The 21,263-nt window shown below is 41.1% G+C and overlaps 1 long non-coding RNA gene across 1 annotated transcript; it reads left to right on the top strand.

The window, feature by feature from the left end:
- Positions 1–77: 77 nt before the first annotated feature.
- LOC134168351 (uncharacterized) lies at positions 78–18,516 on the top strand. Its single transcript, XR_009966503.1, has 3 exons — positions 78–568; positions 15,977–16,075; positions 16,161–18,516. It is a non-coding gene; the product is annotated as an uncharacterized LOC134168351 (long non-coding RNA).
- Positions 18,517–21,263: the final 2,747 nt, after the last annotated feature.

The following is a 21,263-nucleotide window of genomic DNA, read 5'->3' as shown; positions in this document are numbered from 1 at the left end:
CCGAAACGTCACGTCGTAGGCCGGGCTTGCGACGGCTACCACCTCCCTGCCTCCTGTCGCTGTCGCGAGTGGCGGTGGCGACAGGGACATGGGCGGGCTGGGTCCCCAGCTCTCCCCGCTCCGCCCGGGCTGAGGGGCGGCCCCGCGGCCCCAGCCACGCCTTGAGGTGGTCCCTCAAACTAAGCTGTTTCGCCCGAAACCCGCCGCATCTCTGAGGGGAAGCAGCGGGGCACGCTGAGGTGTTTCCAGCTCCTCCGATAGGATCCGCCTCAGCCGATGACACCCCGTGGGAAGTGCTGGGTCCCTGCAGCCCCCTGGGCGCGAGGTGCCAACCGCAGCCCGCCCTTGAATTGAGGGGTGCGGGTTTGGCCGCTGTGGCTGCAGGGAGAGGTGGGTTCCCCCCGTGCGGTGTCCGGGAGCCTGTCCCTGGAGAGCTGCCCAGGTCTAATGAAGAAAAAATAAAAGCAGGGCATGTCGGAAGCACGCTGGTCCTCTCGTGCAAATCCAGCGTGGGCATTATCAGTTTGAGGACTTCGACATATGCTTGCAGTATATGGATAAAGAAAAGGTGAGCTTTGCATAGTTGCAGCCTGATTTCATAACAGTATCTCGATCCCTTGTTTTTTTTTCCAAAAGCCTGGGTCTAGATGGGTTGTTTCCATGATGCCCACCGGTACCAGATTTTTTTTTTCTTTTTCTCAAACAAATCACCCTTAAATCTCTTAAAGGTAGAATGCAAAAATCAGAACAATCTGCTTTAACAAAAGAAGAAAAGAGCATATCCAGTGACTGGAAATCCTGCAAACTGTGTTTCTTACCGGACCAGATTAAGCCCCAAAATACTGTTACCTGAGGGGAAAAAAAAACTACCACAGGGAGTATTAATACTGATAATAATGCCAGTATATAAAGTATTTGAAATTTAGGTTAGATATGGTTATTAAATGCTAATTGTGCTGTGCTACTAAAGGATAGAAAAAATACAGCCTAATAAATACCAGCATAAAAGTGAGATCGATCTTCTTCCTTACCCAACCTATGAGAATCAAAGCCAGCATAAATGAATTTCTGGGCTCTAATTTTTAGGAGCTGGGATTTCTAATAACCACTTGTTTCTGATATGATGGTATCTAACATCAGCTTGTATCCATTATATTTGGACACTTCACTTTTGCTCTGGTTAAAGAACAAAGAAACCCTCCCTTTTCCAAGCCCTGCAAAGAAGTCTACTCACTATGGAGAGCTGCTTCTTCTTGCTTCAGTCCCTTTCCTGCTGCTTCAGTCCCTTTCCTGCTGCTTCAGTCCCTTTCCTGCTGCTTCAGTCCCTTTCCTGCTGCTTCAATCCCTTTCCTGCTGCTTCAGTTCCTTTCCTGCTTCTTCAGTCCCCTTCCTGCTTCTTCAGTGCTAGAAAATAAATTATGCCTGCCTTTCCCTATTTTTTTCTGGTCTGAGGATTTATAAATGAGGTGCAGTTATTACTTGTGTGCTTCTGTTAAGAGTCAGTCATGAATGAGTTACTACTAATAAATGAGGTTTCTGACAACAGAACAACATGGATTTGGAATGTACTAAGACACAATAAAGGGGGGAATCTACCTCCGTCTCTATTTCGGAGTTTGATCGGTGTATAAAACAGTTTGTACAGCTGAGGATAAACTTGGGAGCTTCCAGTTCTTTGTTAGGTTTCAGTTTCATGGAACCTTAAACTGCTCTTAATTCTCAGCTGTTGTGTTCCTATCTCCCTCCTCTGCACTGATGCTGGTACTGTGCAGCTCCTTAAACCAATTTGTAGAATTGATCAGGTTAAAAACTCTCCTTGTCCCCCGTGTCATGTTACCCCCCTTCTCTTTTCCTTCCCTCCCCCCCCCCAATGATGTGTTTTTTTTTTTAATTTCTTGAACTGGCACACCATCACTTGCTTCTGTAAACACTAGCATTGGCCAAAGGAAGGGGTGGAAATACGTGGCGGGGGTAGGATGTGACTTCAACAGCCTAGATTTAGATCAGTTTAAGCAGCTTAATGAATTTCTCATTGGCTCTTGGCCTGCTTTGTGCTTGCTAGTGCTCATAGTTTTTCCAAATAATGGAAAAACTCTGTCAGTTTAGTTGTTACCCAAGTACTTCTGAATAGCAGCAGCAAAAAATATCTGTCCTTATTTTGCTTTTAGTTGGGAAATCTTGACTCAATGTGTCTGAATACAGCTTTAGAAGATGGCACAGACTTGATTAACATTTCGGAGGTTTTCTTTGTGACCACAGATGTAGAAACTCTTATGAAAACTTGACTCCCCCTCACCTCACTTTCTGGGGAAAGAGCTTTATTCATCAGTAACAGAAAGCAATTGTGTTTTTCAAGGCCTGCTGTATTATATGAAATAATCAGTGGGTGGGGGTGGTTTACAAGAAAAACAGTTCCATCTGTAGGTATGCTCTAGTGACTTTGTAAAAGAATGAGAATAAGACAGGTGACTTACATTTTCATGCAACACTAAGACAAAATCTTATTTTTACTACAGTGGTACGTCACTGTGGGCCTAATTAGTCTGCTACAGAGTAGGAATAACTATGTAAATAAGGTGATGCAATACAAGTGTGAGTATGACTATATTAATATTTGCATTAACTTCTGAACATGTTTTGTGCAAACTAAATGTTTTCAAAAACCAGAATAGATTCAGAATGATTAGGCTATCTCTGTAGTTAAAATAGCAAAAAACTAATGTATGCAGCACAGCTACATTTTTTTACTGTACTGATTAAATTGTCTAAATTTGCAGAAGTTAAATTGCCAAATAATTTCAAGTCTGTATAATATTTAATAGGCTGAAACTGTGCCAAATGTCCAGTGTGCTAATAAAAGGGGAATATTTACACAGTCCCTTCCAACTCTATTGGATAGTACTTTCTTTTTACTTTTTTTTTTTTTTAATCCCTTTACAAGAGTTGAGCAGTCATGCCCTGGCCCGAGTTTATTGAACAGAGCACTGTCACTGTGGTATACTTCCATCCCCAGTTGTATGATTTTACTGCTTTCCATGCTCTCTCTCTAGTTCAGTTGAGTGATCTGCCAGTTCAGATTGCTAAAATGGCACAAAACTGACTGAAAAGGGAAGACAGGAGACAATGAGACCTTTTGCTAGCAAGCTGTTAATTTAGCTCAACTGAAACTATGCAACTGCACTTTCGGACAAAATTTGAGAAGCCAGCGAAGTGTCATCATTATATCTAATTGTCAAACATTGGCAGGCTGTTTCTTAAAACACTTCTTTACAGACTGAAGCAGAGTGTGGCTATAGCAAAGGCAGGACTTCTTTGACCAGGGCATCATCCCAGTGAGGTCAGTGTGGCAATAGTCACCAGCCTGAGACAAGGCAAGGCAACAGGTCAGGGGGCCATCCAAGAAGTCCACTCAGGAGCAACAACAGAGGGCCAAAGACCAGAAGGGAGGCAAGGCTACCTATAATGCAAATCCAAAATTACAGGAGACAAGCCCGAGAGAGGACTGCTTATATTACCAGTCTAAGGTTCGTCCAGTAGACTGGGGCCAGAGACAAGACTACCTATAATGTATGCCTGAGGTCCGCTTAGGAAGTTCAGTCAATAAGTCATGCTGGAAGGAGACAGAGTCAGACACAGATACAACTCTGATGAAGCAGGCCAGGCTTGGGTGCCAATGCCAGAGCTTAAATGGAGCTCCTGGACCTGTTGGAAATGTTGTCATGTATGGCTGGTAACTGGCAGGGTATTCGACATTGTCAATAGCTACTGTCCACGTTCAATAACACATTGATTCTGGAATTCTCTTTGAGTCAACTTAATTTTAAATGAACATGAAAAAAAATAAACATGGAGAACTCATGCAGAATGTTACTGAGGCATAGTACTGGTTTTGGCTGGGATACAGTTGCATTTCTTTGTTAGTAGCTTATATGGGGCTAGCTGTGTTTTGGATTTTTGATAACAGTGTTGATAACACGTTATTGCTGAGCAGTGCTTACACAGAGTTAAGGCTTTTTCTGCTTCTCATACCACCACACCAGCGAGTAGGCTGGGGATGCACTAGAAGTTGGAAGGAGACACAGCCAGGACAGCTGACCCTAACTGACCAAAGGGATATTCCATACCACAAGTTGTGCTTGGCAATAAAACTGGATGGAGGGATGGGGGGGTTGGCCAGGGCTGCCATTGCTTCTTGAGGAATGGCTGGGCATCAGTTGGCTGGTAGTGAGCAATTGTTTGGGTTTTTTTTGCATCATGTGTTTTTCTTTTTTTCCCTCCTTTGTTGTTGTGGTGTGGTTTGGTTTTTTTTTAATTATTATTATTTAATAATAATAATACATTTTATTATTTTAAATTAAGCTGTCTTTATCTCAACCTATGAAATTTTGTACTTCTACCCTTAACGATTTTTGTCTCAGTTCTACTGCAGGTAAGTCTGTGAGTGGCTGTGTAATGCTTAGCTGCCTACTGGGGTTAAACCACAACAGGCATAGAATCATAAAATCATGGAATGGTTAGGGTTGGAAAGGACCTTAAGATCATCTAATTCCAAGCTCCCTGCCATATGGGCAGGAACGCTTCACCCTAGGCCGTGTCACCCAAGGCTCTGTCCAACCTGTCCTTGAACACTTGCCAGGAATGGAGCACTTGCCACTTCTTTGGGCAACCTGTTGCAGTGCCTCACCACCCTCACGGTAAAGAGCTTCTTCCTTTATATAACCTGAATGCCCCTATTTAAGTTTAAACCCATCATCCCTTGTCCTATCACTACAGTCCCTAATGAAGAGTCCCTCTCCAGCATCCTTGTAGGCCCCCTTCAGATACTGGAAGGCTGCTGTAAGGTCTTCACACAGCCTTCTCTTCTCCAGGCTGAACAGCCCGAATTTTCTCAGCCTGTCTTCGTACGAGAGGTGCTCCAAATCCCTTATCATCTTTGTGGCCCTCCTCTGGACTTGCTCCAACAGTTCCATGTCCTTCTTATGTTTAGGACACCAGAACTGCACACAGTACTCCAGGTGGGGTCTCATGAGAGCACAAGAGAGGGGCAGGATCACCTCCTTCAACCTGCTGGTCACACTTCTTTTGATGTAGCCCAGGATACGGTTGGCTTTCTGGGCTGAGAGCACACACTGCTGGCTCATGTTCAGTTTCTCATCAACCAACACCCCCAAGTCCTTCTCTGCAGGGCTGCTCGGAATCGCTTTGCCCAACCTGTAGCTGTGCCTTGGATTGCCCTGACACAGGTGTGGAATAGGAATATGTACAAAAATATGTAATAATATCTAATGATAGTTAAAACATCTTATCTGTTTGTGGCTACAGTTTGAACACTGGTTATTAAGTATTGAAATGACCTACATGTGGGAATTTGGATGATGGTCAAAGTAAAAGACAGGCTATTAAGCTGGGTGAACTATTTGTCTTATGCAGAATGCAAATTCCTATGAAAAGTCCTTGCACTTGAGTGCTGGTACTCAAATTCGATAGAGATGGGAGTTACTAAAATAGTGATGTTAAAACACTTTGTAGAAATCACTTGATGTTCTTCTGCCTCAGTGAAGCAAATAAAAGGATCATAAAACTAAGATTTTACTGGATGTCATGTAATTGAATCTTTCCAGGAAAATAACCTCAAAGAGGTGCAACTCTGCTGGTCTCACATTTGAAATGTGAATGTCTTTCATGTTTCCACTATTCTTTTAAGTTTTATTTTTTGCATTTACAATGAATTAAGATATACTTTAAAATATTATCTAATAGTGTGTTAAAATTTATTGGAATTGCCTAGCATTCAGAGGCTGTAAGGGACAAGAATTTTTTTTGATCGTTCATCTCTTTTTTGATTCAAAAATGGTGTGCTTTGGTGCAATTTATAGTAGTCTGTTGATTCCAGCTTTTTGCTGTATTAAGTGCAGTGTTCCTATTTACAAACTACCATTCCCTCTTCCCACATGATACCAAAGGGAAGATTAATTTTGTATCAGAAGAGTGAGACTATTAACATAAAGGTAACTGCAGCTAATACTCCTACATTTTCATTTTCATCGTATTTAAGTTGGTATTTATAGAATGAATGAAGAGATCCAATTAATTGTACCTCCTGTTGATGCCATACAAGATTTTCTCTTTCAGCACTTCATACTTTTTTCTGCCTTTTTTTTTTTACGATTTGTCATAGCTAATGTAGCTACATATTTTTATCTCAGTGTGGGAAGAGTTGAAAGACATACTCAGAAGGCATACTCAGGACTTAACCCTGCAAGTACCATACATTTGTCTGCTTCTGAGTATGTTCAGCAGTGTCCTCATTCTCAGATGATGCATATGCTGTATTTCTGATGTTTCAGGAGCAATCCGTGCTTCCTGGTCAGATTGTATGAGTAACTACCATCAACACAGTTTTTAGCTTGCTACCCCTAGGGCAGGCTGCCTGCACCTATGCTGTGCAGTGTTTGAAGGGACCTTGTAGTCTTCTGCAGGCCTTTCCACGTCCTTTTTACATACACAGCACAAATATCACTCCTTTGCTACACTTACATTCTGTGATCATGCAAGCTCTTAATGTGTACCCTAAGACGAATAATGTTTGGTTTTTAATATTGTTGCCTGAAGCTACACTGAAATCCCTCAGCATCAAGCTGTCCTAACACATCTCCTTTGTTGGTCAGGGTCACTCCTGCAGTGAAGGTTCACCTTTCTTCAAGAGCTGTGATAGTCCTCTGCCACACTGACTTCCTCTCTGCACCTTGAAGTCTGTCTTTGCGTATGAGACAACTGAACAATTTTGGAAAGTTCTTTAACGAATACCCAAGATAAAAAGAGAAATGCTTGCAGCATACCCCTTGCCTGCTACCATAGCATGTCATCAGAGGCATGTTATGGTGACATGCCAGGCAAAAGGCTTGCAAGGATGATGTTGGAGGATTGGACCAAGTGAGACTTCATACTCAAACTGTTTCCTAGAGCTATCTAGCTACTGAATGGATTCTGGGGTTTGTCTGAGAGGAAGTCATGCTCCAAAGGATATTCCATGAATAATCAAGCATGCTCGAGGAGTGAAATCTAATGAAGAGGACTTTGGAGCAAAACGTGATAATTCAGACTGATGGTATAGGTGCACTCAAAATCTCCTTATGCATTATGTTTGGAGCCTTGGTCTTTAATTCAGTTGCAGATTCTACTTGTGGCAAAACTCCTGAGTCCATCATCCTAGATGCCGCTTTTCAGCGTAAGTTATAAGACTTTGTCAGCTTTGTCAGACCACAATATTTCTGCTTAGTCACATTTTCAAAGATGTTAGCTCCATTTTCACTGAAAGAATTTAGACTGAGCAATTAAACATTGGCAATGTATATAAGCATTTCAAACTAGTTAAGCAAACTTAACTGCAGATTTCTCTTCCATCTGTATTTATATCATGCTGTGTACTGACTGTCTGGTATGCCTGTAGACTTTGCCCCAAAGTTAACTTTGTCTACATCTTGTGTTCCATATTTATTTTAAAAATTCTGTATAGGTATGAGTTGTGTTTACATTTATAGTATCATTTCTTAGGCATGTTGGAATTTCTTTTGAACACCAGGTTGGTGAAATGAAAGTACTGAGAGACAATAACATGGGAAGACAATTACTATGAAGTCAAAACCCAAGGCCTTTGACAGATTTTGTGCCTGCATGCCTTCCACAGAAGCATGGCATATAATCTTTATACCTGATGCATTCCCTTTGCGAAGAGATTTGGGGAGTTTTTAACTTTATGGTCTTTCTTGATGTCCTGTACAGCAAAAAACTGTAGTTTTTTCCTGTCTGTAAAAATCATAGAATAGTTAGGGTTGGAAAGGCCCTTAAGATCATCTAGTTCCAACCCCCCTGCCATGGGCAGGGACGCCTCACCTAGACCATGTTGCCCAAGTGTCTGTCCAACCTGGCCTTGAAAACTGCCAGGGATTTATTAATGTCATTTATGGATGTGAGCTGAGCTAATTAATCACAGCTGTTCTTACAGATTTTAATTTCCACGAAACAGGTTGTGTCTCCAGCATGCTGTATGTCTCTGCTTTTGCTTTTATTACTATCTTACATGTTTCTTTCCAAATTTATCAGAAGACTTTCTGTTCATATGTTTCTTGGCTGTTTGGAGAAGTGTTACATATACATGTAACAGTGATTCAAGAATCAGTTGTGAGAGCTGTTTTTCCCTTCCTTTCATAGGGTCTGACAAAATATTTTTATGCAGTCATTTGCCTATCTTGCATTTTTTTAATTTATAGAATAAATGCCCAGATTATGTCATGGATCCCTTTATTTGCTTTTCAGAGAAAGAATTAGCAGGCATTTGAATGAAAGTTAACTGCTTTTTAGTATAAGTTGAAATGGAAAAACCCTGTTATTAGCACACAGAATCATAGAATCATCACATGGTTTGGGTTTGAAAGGACTTTAAGATCATCTAGTTTCAACACCCCTGCCATGGGCAGGGATGACTCACCCTAGGCCATGTCGCCCAAGGCTCTGTCCAACTTGGCCTTGAACACTGCCAGGAATGGAGCATTTGCCACTTCTTTGGGCAACCTGTTCCAGTGCCTCACCACCCTCACAGTAAAGAATTTCTTCCTTGTATCTAACCTGAATTTTCCCTGTTTAAGTTTGGTAACTGCCTGTCTGTAATTCCCATGGCACTTTAAAGCTTCTTTCATATATGTAAAAAGGGTAGTGGTAATAAGGTAAATAAAGTGTGTAAATAAATGAGATAAGGTATGTAAGATATATAAACAATACTTTGTGTTTAGAGCATTCCCCTGTGCTTTTTTAAAGACATGTTTGTTAGCCATCAGTGTGCCAGTAGCAATTAATGTTAGACCATCAAAAGACCTTTTAAACACAAAGCAACTGAACTTACCACCTCTTAAAAATCCACTTTTCCATTCATTTCAGGTTGGTTTTATTCTCTTTGTTTTGTTTAAAAGTTAAATTAGTCACTGAAAAAAAAATAAAACTGATAGACATTAATTAAAACTGGCCACTGAAGAAGTGTAATGTGTGCTAAATTCATTATCCCACTTGCACCTTGGTTTCAAACTTGTTTTGAAGGCTTGAACCTTTAGACATGAAAGGATCGTCAAGTCTTCTGGCCTACTCAACCCTGAGTTTGAAAACAGCATGCTGGCTTTGTTAACCAGGTTGTACAGGAAAAGCCAGGCTAAGACTGGTTATTACATATTGGCTACTGAATACCTGTCAAATAGTGACTTTCAGTTATGATAACATGAGGTAGATCTGAAGCAGTTACCCTGAGATGAAAAGCTGTGTATCCCCTTACCAGTCACTTGAGCTGTTCAGTGTCCATCTGCTGATTTGAGAAGAAAACATCATTAATAATGTATTCATGAATTGTGCTCTTGCTTTTATGTTGCTATTAGTTTTTCCAGTGTGAGCTATTCTCAGCATTATTTAGCTTCTGAGCTCTAATGTCTCCTTAGTAGCCATGGCAAGTTGTTTGGTATTTTCTGTTTTAGGGGATATGAGGAATTAAAACATACGGTGTGACATTAAAATTGATCCATGAGTATGAGGTTGCTTAGATTTTGCATGAGAGTCTATACTACATTAATACATTTAGCCCTGCCTTGAAATACTTTTGCAAAGAGGGAGTCTGAGAAAAAAAAGAGTAATTTATATCATAGTTTATTAAAGCTAACACAGCCACAATTGTCTAGTACTTAATAATATAAATCACTTAATACTATGAAATGAGTGAGATAATGTTTTGGATTTAGGGAGAGGAATGCTGATATAAGTTGGTGCAGCTCTATCAGTCAGTGGAAATGTCAATGCCAGCAAAATGGCCAAAAAACACCTAGAGAATTTTGTTTGGTTTGGACAGTGTTTTTACATTTTTAATTAATAGTTTTACCAGGCACAATAAAATTATTTCATTAGAACTTAAGCCTTTTAAACCCATAATTTACAGTTTTATCATATGGGGGAGCTGATTTGGTTTTAAATTAATGGACAATATGATCTGAAAAGTTTTCAGAAGTAAAGCCTGCAGCCAAAACAAGACTGTATTAGCTAGTAAGTTCTTAATGTCTCTGAAAATTTTGCTCTTTTGAAGTATTGATCTTTTGGTTTTCTTTGCAATGGGCAGTTTGTATACACTGGGAATGTAATTCTGTGCTTGGGAGAAAATGACCTGCTGGTGAAGTCCTATATCCAAGACATTTGCAAAGTAAAAGTTGTTTTTAATCTATTTTTTTTGGTGTGGGGTTTTTTTTTTTTTTTTTTGGTTGTTTGGTTGTTTTGTTTTTTTTCTTTGTTTTTATATGTGGTGATATCACTGGCCAAAGTACCCAAAGGCTCGGCCGTTTATCTTTGATACAGATCTCTGCAGTTTTCATACCTTTGTGGCTTCAACATCACATTACTGCAGTACAGGGACCAAGGAACTATAGCTATGGCAACCAATGCCTGATAGGTAACTGACAGCATGAATCACAGCATCTCTAAGGATTTCATGCAGACTGGTCTCCCTGCTGGTCTGACTGCTCATTTATTTTTGACCTTCAGGACCAGGATCAGCAGCAGCAAGGCATTTTCTGTTCTAGTATTCATTCTTCTGGAAGAAACTAAGAGAGTTTGTATAGCTAAACAGTACAGATGGATCTTAAACTGGTTTAGGAGGGATTTTTTTTGCAATCATACTGTAATTCTTCAAGTGAGACAAACCATGTCTCATTTTTTTCTGGTATTAGTATTGCTATATATGCTGTAGCACTTCTACCAACGCAACTAGCTCATTTAGAAGGGTATGTCTCATAACCCTGACTGACTTAGCAGTGTAAGTAAGTCCTGAAGTCAAACTCAACCTCAGATATAGCCTTTGTATTAAAGATGAAGTCAGGAATAAGGTGGGATATTAAATGGTTTTGATTTTATTCTTTAGGTTTTGCAATGAGTGTCTGAATTAGGAGAGCCAGTTTCAGCCCTGACATTAAAAATCCAGGTCCTCCACAGTCACTGGCAGTTGCAGGTACATGTTTAATATCAGTATCACGAAGGCCAAGAGATTGAAAGGTGAAATACAGGAAAACATATTTGGGGTTCTTGCTTTTCTTAATACCTCTGCAACTTGATTAAGTTTTATGAAAAATTCAACTCATACCCCTTGTTATGTGTGAGTGGGCATGTTCCAGAACCTGAAATACAGGTTCAGGTCTCCTTACCCAAAACATGCCCCAAACCCCCCAGCTTACTGCTCGCTAAAACTGTTTCATAGGGCAGAGTTTAATGTGTGTGTTGACAGTGTATTTGGACTCTTTTTATGAAAGCTTTTGGCCATTTCTGTAAAGATCATCTGCCAGCAGTTATTTATTCACAGTTGCTTAATAATGTGCATTTAAAAACAAAACTGTATGTGTCTGGACATTTATGCCTTCAGCCAAGTTTAGTGCAATTATAACAATATTATGTAATAATAGTAACAACAATGACTTAATTGAGCAATCCAGGACACATGTACTGACACTACAACACCTATTTATTGCATGTAAGGTTTTCAGAGAAAATGAAATTAATTTGTAAGAAAATAAGAATTACAACTTAAAACAAGTTTCACAAGTCATAGGAAAAAAACCTGGTATCTGAATGAAGCACTTCTTTGTGTAGAAGATCTCATTTTATCGATTTCTTTAGAGCATGGAAATCATACACAGAATGTTATTGCTTAAATATCATCTGCAAACAGTGAAATGTAATGCTTGATTAATATCATACATTGATACAGTAATCTACTAAAATGGCAGTAAAATAAGTTTACAAAAGGAACAACAGTAAGATGATTTTTATCTCTACAAATGTAAGGCATAAAGAACCATTTCACAAGAAGAAATCCCTGTTAAATGTTATTGGCATTTGCAGAAGTCAAACTTACTCAGATTGACTTCATTTTAAATTAAGATGACCTAATGAAATTTAATAAAGTTATAATCCTACCTGAATTTAAATCACTCTATTTGGAAGACTCATACAATGCTTCAGTTGGGGAGTGGCAAGGCTGAAGAGTTTGTTTGGTTTTGTTGGGATTATTTTTGTAACGTGTTTAATTTTTCTAGTGACTGCTTTCAGTACTGTGAACAAACTTTCAGAAATTGTTAGGAGAGCTCCCAAGATTGAGTGTTGCCTGATGTTATTGATGAAGGACATAAGAGCTGTTGGAGAAAGTCTAGAGGAGGGCCACAAAGATGATAAGGGATTTGGAGCACCTCCGGTACAAAGACAGGCTGAGAAAGTTGGGGCTGTTCAGCCTGGAGAAGAGAAGGCTGCTTGGAGACCTCATAGCAGCCCTCCAGTATCTGAAGGGGGCCTACAAGGGTGCTGGAGAGGGACTCTTCATCAGGGACTGTAGTGTTAGGGTAAGGGATGATGGGTTTAAACTTAAATAGGAGCAGTTCAGGTTAGGTATAAGTTCTTTACTGTGAGGGTGGGGAGGTACTGGAATGGGTTTCCCAAGGAAGTTGTGAATACTCCAGCCCTGATGGTGTTCAAGGCCGGGTTAGACAGAGCCTTAGGCGACATGGTTTAGTGCAAGGTGTCCCTGCCCATGGCAGGTGGGTTGGAACTATATGATCTTAAGGTCCTTTCCAAACCTAACTGTTGTATATTTTTATGATTCTGTGGACTAATAGCTAAGAAGAGATAACAGAATTATTTACATGGTGATTTTTGCACAAGAGCATAGAGAAAGTGTGCTCAGGGCTTCTGTTTATAGCAAGAAAAAAAAAATCCATGAAAAGGGACATATTTTTCCTTAATTATTAATAGCTTTTGTATAGACCTATTTCAGCTGCATTTTCCTAAAAATGTCATACTACTATTACTAATAACTTAAGTGGACCAATCTGATGCAATACTGTTGTCGTGGTTTAAACCCAGTCAGGTAATTCGTTCGCTCACTTCCCCCCTCTTTCTTGCCCTCCCCCTGCTCTCGGAGGGACGGAGAGGAGAATCGAAAAGAATGCAACTCCCACGGGTTGAGATAAGAACAGTTTAGTAACTAAGGTATAACACAAATCACTACTGCTACCACCAATGATAATAATGATAAAGGAAATAACAAGGGAAGAGAATACAACACCTCAGCACCAGCCGACCGATAACTTGCCCCCCCTCAGCCCGACCAAGCTCCGACCGATACCTCCTCCAACCCTGCAGTCTCCCAGCCCTTCCGGCTAACTCCCAGTTACCTCCTGGGCATGACGTGCTGTGGTATGGAATACCTCTTTGGTCAGTTTGGGTCAGGTGTCCTGTCTCTGCTTCCTCCTGGCTTCCCCTCCTCCCTGGCAGAGCATGAGGCTCACAAAGTCCTTGGTCAGGGTAAACATCACTTAGCAACAACCGAGAACATCGGCTTCACCAACACTGTTCTCAAACTGGAAGTCAAAACACAGCACTGTACCAGTTAACACAAAGGAAAAACATGACTGCTACTGCGGAACCCAGGACATTATCCACCCCTTATTCCATACCATTCACGTCATGCTCAGATCCCCCATTTTCAATATGCCATCACTCTTGGTGCACTCTTAACTTAGTGCATGGACCAGTCCCTATAAAGCTGCTGAGTCCATCTGGTCCATGACGTCAGTCTCCATCTCTTGTAACAGTCTTCCAGAGCAGGAGAGACTGTGTGCAGTGTTCACACTCGTGAATAACCTGGGCAATAGTGTCCATTGCTAAGTCCACCCCTCGATCATGAGTCCATCTCTGTGTTGCATCTCTGCTCTGATGGCCTGAAGTGCCATGGGCCCACCAGGCTCAAAATAATTCACTGTCCCCTTCAGCAGTTTCTGCAGCTTGTTGCTGGGGACTCCATACAGCTGCCTTCCATCTCCAATGCTTCCAAAGCACTGGAGGGGCCCAGTGGACTAGATACTTGCCCATACTGTCCCACACACCCTGCCACTCATCACTGTCCAGCCTTGGAGAAAACCTCTTGGTCACGCTATATTGTTGTCTAACCCCAGACAAGACCCAAACCTGACTCTGCTTAACTTTTGAGATCAGACAAAATGGTTGTGGGTAGAACACAGTCTGTGTGTGTGCCAACATGCTGATCCCCATCACAATCAGCAGGCAGGTCCCAAGGACACCCAAAGGCCATTCAAAACCTTCAGAACTCTCAAACGATGCTGCTGTACTTGTCACTGGGGCTGGTGTAGCTGCTGTGCTTGCCGGCTCTCCCACCGCCAGCCTCTCTTTTCCTGAGTCCAGCTCTTCCTCCTCTGCCTTGCTGGGAAATGCTGCATGGTCTCCTGCATCCTCCTGGGGCTCGGCGGGCGGCTTCCGGGAAATGCTCTCGGCCGTCGCAGGGCTGGGCTCGGCCGCGGGGCTGGGCTCCTCCGCGGGGCTCGGCTCCTCCGCCGCCTTCTCCCGCTGCTCGGCAGCCGCCTCCTTCTGCTCCTCGACCGCCCCGACCTCCTCCACCGGCAGCCGTCCCCTCGCGGCCTCCGGCCCCGCTCCCGCCGCCGCTTGGTCCCCGGGGCCGCTCTCCCGGGCCGCTTCAGCAGCCGCCGGCTCCCGGGGCCGCTCCCCCTCGGCTCCCCGCAGCCTCACGAAGATGGAGAGTAGGGTGAGGGCCAGGGCGGTGAAGAGCAGGCGGACGGCCAGGTACAAGTCCACGGCCACGTCCGTCCCGCCCTGCTGCTGGAGCCCGCCCGTATTACAAGCCATTGCCATAAAGCACAGTGAGACAAGAACCTTAGCCCAGGCCCCATACTTGATAAACACTATCACAGCAAATACCGGCTGTACGTAAGTTACAACATTCTGAAGCTGTGAGATCAAGCGAAACAACTCTGAGAGCCAATAAATCAGCATTGTGACGAGTGACTATTAATCCAGCCAAATCTGTTGTTATCTCAACCCTTCGTGCCCCACGTTGGGCGCCAAAAAGAACTGTCGTGGTTTAAACCCAGTCAGGTAATTCGTTCGCTCACTTCCCCCCTCTTTCTTGCCCTCCCCCTGCTCTCGGAGGGACGGAGAGGAGAATCGAAAAGAATGCAACTCCCACGGGTTGAGATAAGAACAGTTTAGTAACTAAGGTATAACACAAATCACTACTGCTACCACCAATGATAATAATGATAAAGGAAATAACAAGGGAAGAGAATACAACACCTCAGCACCAGCCGACCGATAACTTGCCCCCCCTCAGCCCGACCAAGCTCCGACCGATACCTCCTCCAACCCTGCAGTCTCCCAGCCCTTCCGGCTAACTCCCAGTTACCTCCTGGGCATGACGTGCTGTGGTATGGAATACCTCTTTGGTCAGTTTGGGTCAGGTGTCCTGTCTCTGCTTCCTCCTGGCTTCCCCTCCTCCCTGGCAGAGCATGAGGCTCACAAAGTCCTTGGTCAGGGTAAACATCACTTAGCAACAACCGAGAACATCGGCTTCACCAACACTGTTCTCAAACTGGAAGTCAAAACACAGCACTGTACCAGTTAACACAAAGGAAAAACATGACTGCTACTGCGGAACCCAGGACAACTGTTTACGCAGTTTGTACTGATTTTAGTGAGATTGTAAATAGGTAGAGATTTTTATAAGTAAGTAGAGGTTTTCACAACAGTTTGGGATCATAACGAAATTATAAATGTGTAGGAAAGGGTGAATACGCATGAAGAGATAATCCAGCATAATTTATTGCTCTTGTCAGGTTTTGGGTTTTGTTTTTTTTTTCCTAAGCAATCTATTATGAGCACATTTAAATTTACAGAAAAGACTTAGCTTAAGAAAGTTTTACAGCCGCCTTAGCAGGTCTGTTGCTTGGCTTCCCATCCACAGCAGAATTATCATGATATATGTTCTAATTCTTCTTGATGTAAGGTTTAATTAATATTTCCTGTGCTTCTTTCAGTTCTCCTTCTAGTGGAGACATCAAGTAGTAGTTATAATTATCTTTTTATAAATATCTTTCAGGTATGAAGATATTTATCAAGTCCTGCACTCTTTCAGGTTCTTTGCTAGGTCTAAGTGAGTTGACTCTGTTCCACTGTAGATTTCAGTTGCTGAAAACAAGTGTATAAAATATGTTCTGGCCTTCTATTGAGAATGTCTACATCATCACCAGACTAAATTTAGATTTTGTTGTTTTTTTTTTCAGAAATCAGTGTTCTTATTCTGAACATGAAGAAACTTACAGCTGTACTGCATCAGGTGGAGCTGCAGGGGATGACTGGGACAGTTTCTTCTCCTTTCCTTTCTTATTCCTGGTGACAGCAGTTTACTATGGCTTGCAACATATTTTTTTTTTTCCTATGTTCTGTCTGCATGTTTAAATTGAAGTTTGCAGCCGATTATTATCTGTATTTTCCAAGTGAAGGTGTAAGCAATGTATTACAAGAGTAAGTTTCTTATTCCCTGTTACTGCCATGAGTGAGTAGAAACTTGGCCTGACCTGGTGGTTCCTAGTCCTCAGTAAAGTGCCAGTCAATTTTCAGATCTGATAACTGTAACTCTCACCGATAGCCTCACTTTTCATCAGCAAATGAAATTATTTTAATACTGCAGTGAATTGGAAGCATTCTAAAATAATCAAACCAGACACTTCAAACAGCACAGAATCCCACAAGGGTTTCATCCAGAAGTATTTTGAACCTTCTGGGGAAGTAGGCTTCTTCAAAAGCCGTTTTTGTTGTATATGACACCTGTCAAAAGGATTTATGCCTGCTTTTGGAGTCAATATTTCTGTAATTAGTTTTTAAACTCAATAAAAGGTGAATTATTTCCATCTGAATATGGTATTATCTACAGCAGAAGTGTATAGATTTTTAAGCAAAGAAACACTTTTTCTAGACTCTGATTACAAAGCAGTTTAATTTGAAGTGACTTCAGTGCCACACATCACTGGGGCAGTATATTCCTGCACTTCATCTGTGCTGAGCACTACTTTATTTGATCATAATGAGTCAGCTTAGAGAGCCAAGATGGCAGAAGACTTACTAAAGCAAGTACTGAAAGGATCAGTACAGAGCAAAGGCGAATACAAGACACGAGAGTAGAGACATGGCAGCAAGTAGTTAGACCAGCTTGGGTTGCCATGACCTGAGTCACATTTCACAGACCTCAGAAACAAATCATGTATTTCCAGCACCATTACAATAAAATTCAGTTGTCTGCTGTATCTCAGATCACTGCACAAGGGCTGTCTCCTTCCAAGAGATTCCCGGGTTGGCACACTCAGTTCGAGGTAAATTAATTTCACTTACTTGAAAACAAGTAGCATATTTTAAGTATTGTTACTAAATACAAACTAATTATCAATAATGCCAGGTGATTTTTCTGTCTTTATTTCTTTCTCTTTATTTTTTAAAAAGGCGTCATGGTTTATCAGACAACATATTCCTTAATTGACTTCCCCCCCCCCCCCGGCTTTAGAAAATAAGCAATTTGAACTTTACACTAATTTCATGTGCTTAACATACTTAATGTGGGTGCATAGTAATATGGCAACACTATCCTCTAGTGGCAGTTTTGTGTTAACACAAATCTCGATCTACATCAGCGTGAATTGGTTTATGTGTGTTCAAAAGATGGTATGTTGGCCACAATATTATTTATAAATTCAGAGTTCTGTTTTACATAACAAGGAATAATTAAATAATTTCTACATACAGTGTGATGATAATACATGCTTCAACACCAGCATCAGCTGCACTATATATATTTTTATGTGACTATAAACCAGACTGTATACATGATTACTTGTGACTTTGCAGACTATCAAACTTACGTAGCTGTATTCTGCTATGGTAGTTTTTTCATAGATACGTCGTTTAACATGGTAGGATCACTAGTTGGTTTTTGGTCTACTCTTGAATTCTGGCATTAAAGTCTAATTCTCTTGGTAAGAGTGTCTCTAGACACTGGTATCCACAAGCACATGAAATATCCTTAATTTTTTTTTCAGTTTGCAGTTTCAAAAATCCAGTATATAGCTTAAAGGAGAAATAAGGAAAGGCAAAAAAAAAAAAAAGAGAGAACAAACTGAGATTTCAATGCATCACTTTTTCAAAATTACCCACTAAACAGATCAGTCTAGATTGAAGGTGTAGTTGCTCACTGTGAAGATCAATGTTACAAAAAATGACATGATTTCTCACTCATCCCCTAAAAATGTTTCTGCTCTGGAAGTTTGGAAATCTATCTATGTAAAAAATACAATGAGACTAATCATATTTTAGGAGATGGGATTGTACCTTATAAATGATACCACTTAATGCACCATAAAACATAATCAGTGGATACTAAAGAGGTTATACTGACATTGATGCATATTACAGAATTCATAAAAGTTACTTGCACTTTATAAACTTCCTTTAATTCACAAGTGTATTTGTTGCTATTGTGCCAAGTTGTTTTTCTGATATCTGTACAAAGAATTCAAGGTAAATGTTTTCTTCATTTCATGTGAATTGTTAATTAAAAACCAAAAGCAAAAATAAAAACATAAAAATGCACTATTCCTTTTCCTAGTATTCAATTTATATTGCAAAATATTAGCATTTCCTTTTTTTTTTTTCTCTGATGTCTGTGCTTGGACCAAAGGAGATACTTGATCTGGGAGTTCATGTGCATAGAGAAAAGTCATTGTCTTGTCTTTGTTCCACAGTCCCCTCGAGCAGTGTTTTCTACAATGGTATAAACTACAGTAGTAGGCACCAATGTGAAAACATAAAATTTATGTCAACATAATTGTAGCCACAGAATGATAATTAGTCAAGAAATAATTCTCTTGAATGAGACAACATCTATTTTTAAAGTGTGAATGAAAACTGTTAGTACTATAAGTAGTGCCACTAAGGGTCGGATGTAGCTATTCAATGAGCACAGTTATTTTGAAAATATCATGTCAAGAGTTCAGATGTTATTACACTTGCAAGGGACTTGTCTGGGGACAAGGGACTGGAGTCTTTTGTTGCTGATTGATGAGCTTAATCCCAAATTCACATTGCTAGTGACAAAATACATAGTGGCATATGCCAGAGCATTGTGTTTCATGAACTAATGTGTCCAGTCCCCCCAAAACACAGCTGGAAGTTTACATTGCAGATTGGCTAACTTGGAAAACACCAACCAGTCATTTTGTGGGCAGTGTTTCCTACCAGTGTTTGAATGGCCATGATTATATTATCCTGTTTCCACTAGTTCTTCTCTGAAAGGTGAGAACTGTCAATGGGAAGTACAGAGAAGTCTTAGAATTCCTTCTTCTGCTATGTGTGTTCTACAGGTAAATAAAGAAATGAAAAATAATGTCAGGAAAAATAATAGCCAGATATTCTGGGGAAAATGCTAGTGAGGATCTGTGAAAGGGATCTGTATGTTAGTGACAGGATACAGTCTGGTTGCATGAAGACAGGCCTACATCACAGGTGATCAAAATAATACTGTTTATCTCTTAAGCTGTGCTAAATAAACCTGTGATGTAGAAGAGCAACAAAACTTTTGCTTCAAGTTCTCTTCAATAAGTCAGTAATACTCCCACTTGTCTGGTTCTCTTGAATTCTGTTTTGCTAGATACTGTGTATCTAAAAGTAATAATGTAAGGGCATAGGAAGATGGAGTTTACTGTAAAATGGGTTACTGTGTGTTTTTGTGCTTCTGTTTACTAAAAAATAATTTGATATTATGTTTATGAAAAACACATACTTTGATGACTCTTTGGAATATGTTCTCTTTTCTTTGTACATATTTTGCCTTGAAAAGTGAACCTTTTTAAATTTTCTTAAGAAAAATATTGTGTTTACTTAGTAAGCAGTACAATGAAACAGATACTATAATTTGCAGTTTCACGTGTTCATAATTGGCTTCACTAAGGGCAAATCGTGCCTGATAAATTGGTAGATAAGGGAAGAGCAACTGACATCTACCTGGACTTGTGCAAAGCATTTGACACTGTCTTACATGACATCCTTGTCTTGAAACTGGAGAGACATGGATTTGATGGAAGGACCACTGGATGCATAAGGAATTAGCTGAATGGTTGCACTCAAAGACTTGCAGTGAATGGCTCAATGTCCAAGTAGAGACCAGTGATGAGTCGTGTTCCTCAGGGGTTGGTACTGGGACCAGTGCTGTTCAGCATCTTTGTTGGTGACATGGGCAGTGGGATTGAAAGCACTCTCAGCAAGTTTGCTGACGACACCAAGCTATGTGGTGCGGCTGACATGCTGGAGTGATGGGATACCATCCAGAGGAACCTTGACAGGCTTGAGAGGAGGGCCAATGCCAACCTTATGAAGTTGAACAAGACCAAGGGCAAGGTCCTGCACCTGGGATGAAGCAGTCCCAAGCACAACTACAGGCTGGGCAGTGAATGGATTGAAAGCAGCCCTGAGGAGAAGGACTTGGGGATGTTTGTTGACAAGAAGCAAAACATGACCCAGTTGTGTGTGCTTGCAGTCCAGAAAGCCAACCATGTCCTAGACTGAATCAAAAGCAGCATGACCCGCAAATTGAGGGAGGTGACTCTCCCCCTCTACTCAACAATCGTGAGACCCCACTTGGAGTACTGTGCTCAGCTCTGGGGCCCCAAACATGAGAAGGACATGGACCTGTTAGAGTAAAAGTCCAGAGGAGGGCCACGAAGGTGACCAGAGGGATGGAACACCTCTCGTGTAAAGACAGGCTGAGAGAGTTGAACTTGTTCAGCCCAAAGAAGAGAAGGCCCGGGAGAGACCTTCTAGCAGCTTTCCAGTACATAAAGGGGTCTACAAGAAATCTGGAGAGAGACTTTTTACAGGACAAGTGGGAATGGCTTTAAACTAAAAGAGGGTAGATTTAGATATTGGAACAAAATTCTTTACTGTGAGGGTGGCAAGGCACTGGAAGAGGCTGCCCAGAGATGTTGTGGCTGCCCCATCCCTGGAAGTGTTTAAGGCCAGGTTGGATGCAGCTGTGAGCAACCTGGTCTAGTGGAAGGTGTCCCTGACCATGGCAGGAGGGTTTGGAACTGAATGGTCTTTAAAGTGTCTTCCAACCTAAACCGTTCTATGATTCTATGATAATTGCAAGAATATTGCCTTAAATATAACTATATAAATTTAAGAATTATAGTGAAGCATTTGGAGACATTATATTTTGCTATAAAGCATTATAGTTTAATAGTTTATTGTTTAGGATTCCAGTACAGGTTTTTTTTTTTTCAGTGTTTCATTGAATTATAGAATAGACATTAGAAGAGCTCTGTAATAAACACAGATTTTCT

The sequence above is a fragment of the Pezoporus occidentalis genome, unplaced genomic scaffold (assembly GCF_034315485.1).
Source record: "Pezoporus occidentalis ecotype Australia unplaced genomic scaffold, CSIRO_AGI_Poc_V1 ctg31, whole genome shotgun sequence".
Lineage (NCBI taxonomy): Eukaryota > Metazoa > Chordata > Aves > Psittaciformes > Psittacidae > Pezoporus > Pezoporus occidentalis.
Note: the sequence above shows the minus strand (reverse complement) of the source record. Positions and strands in the feature narration are given on the sequence as shown.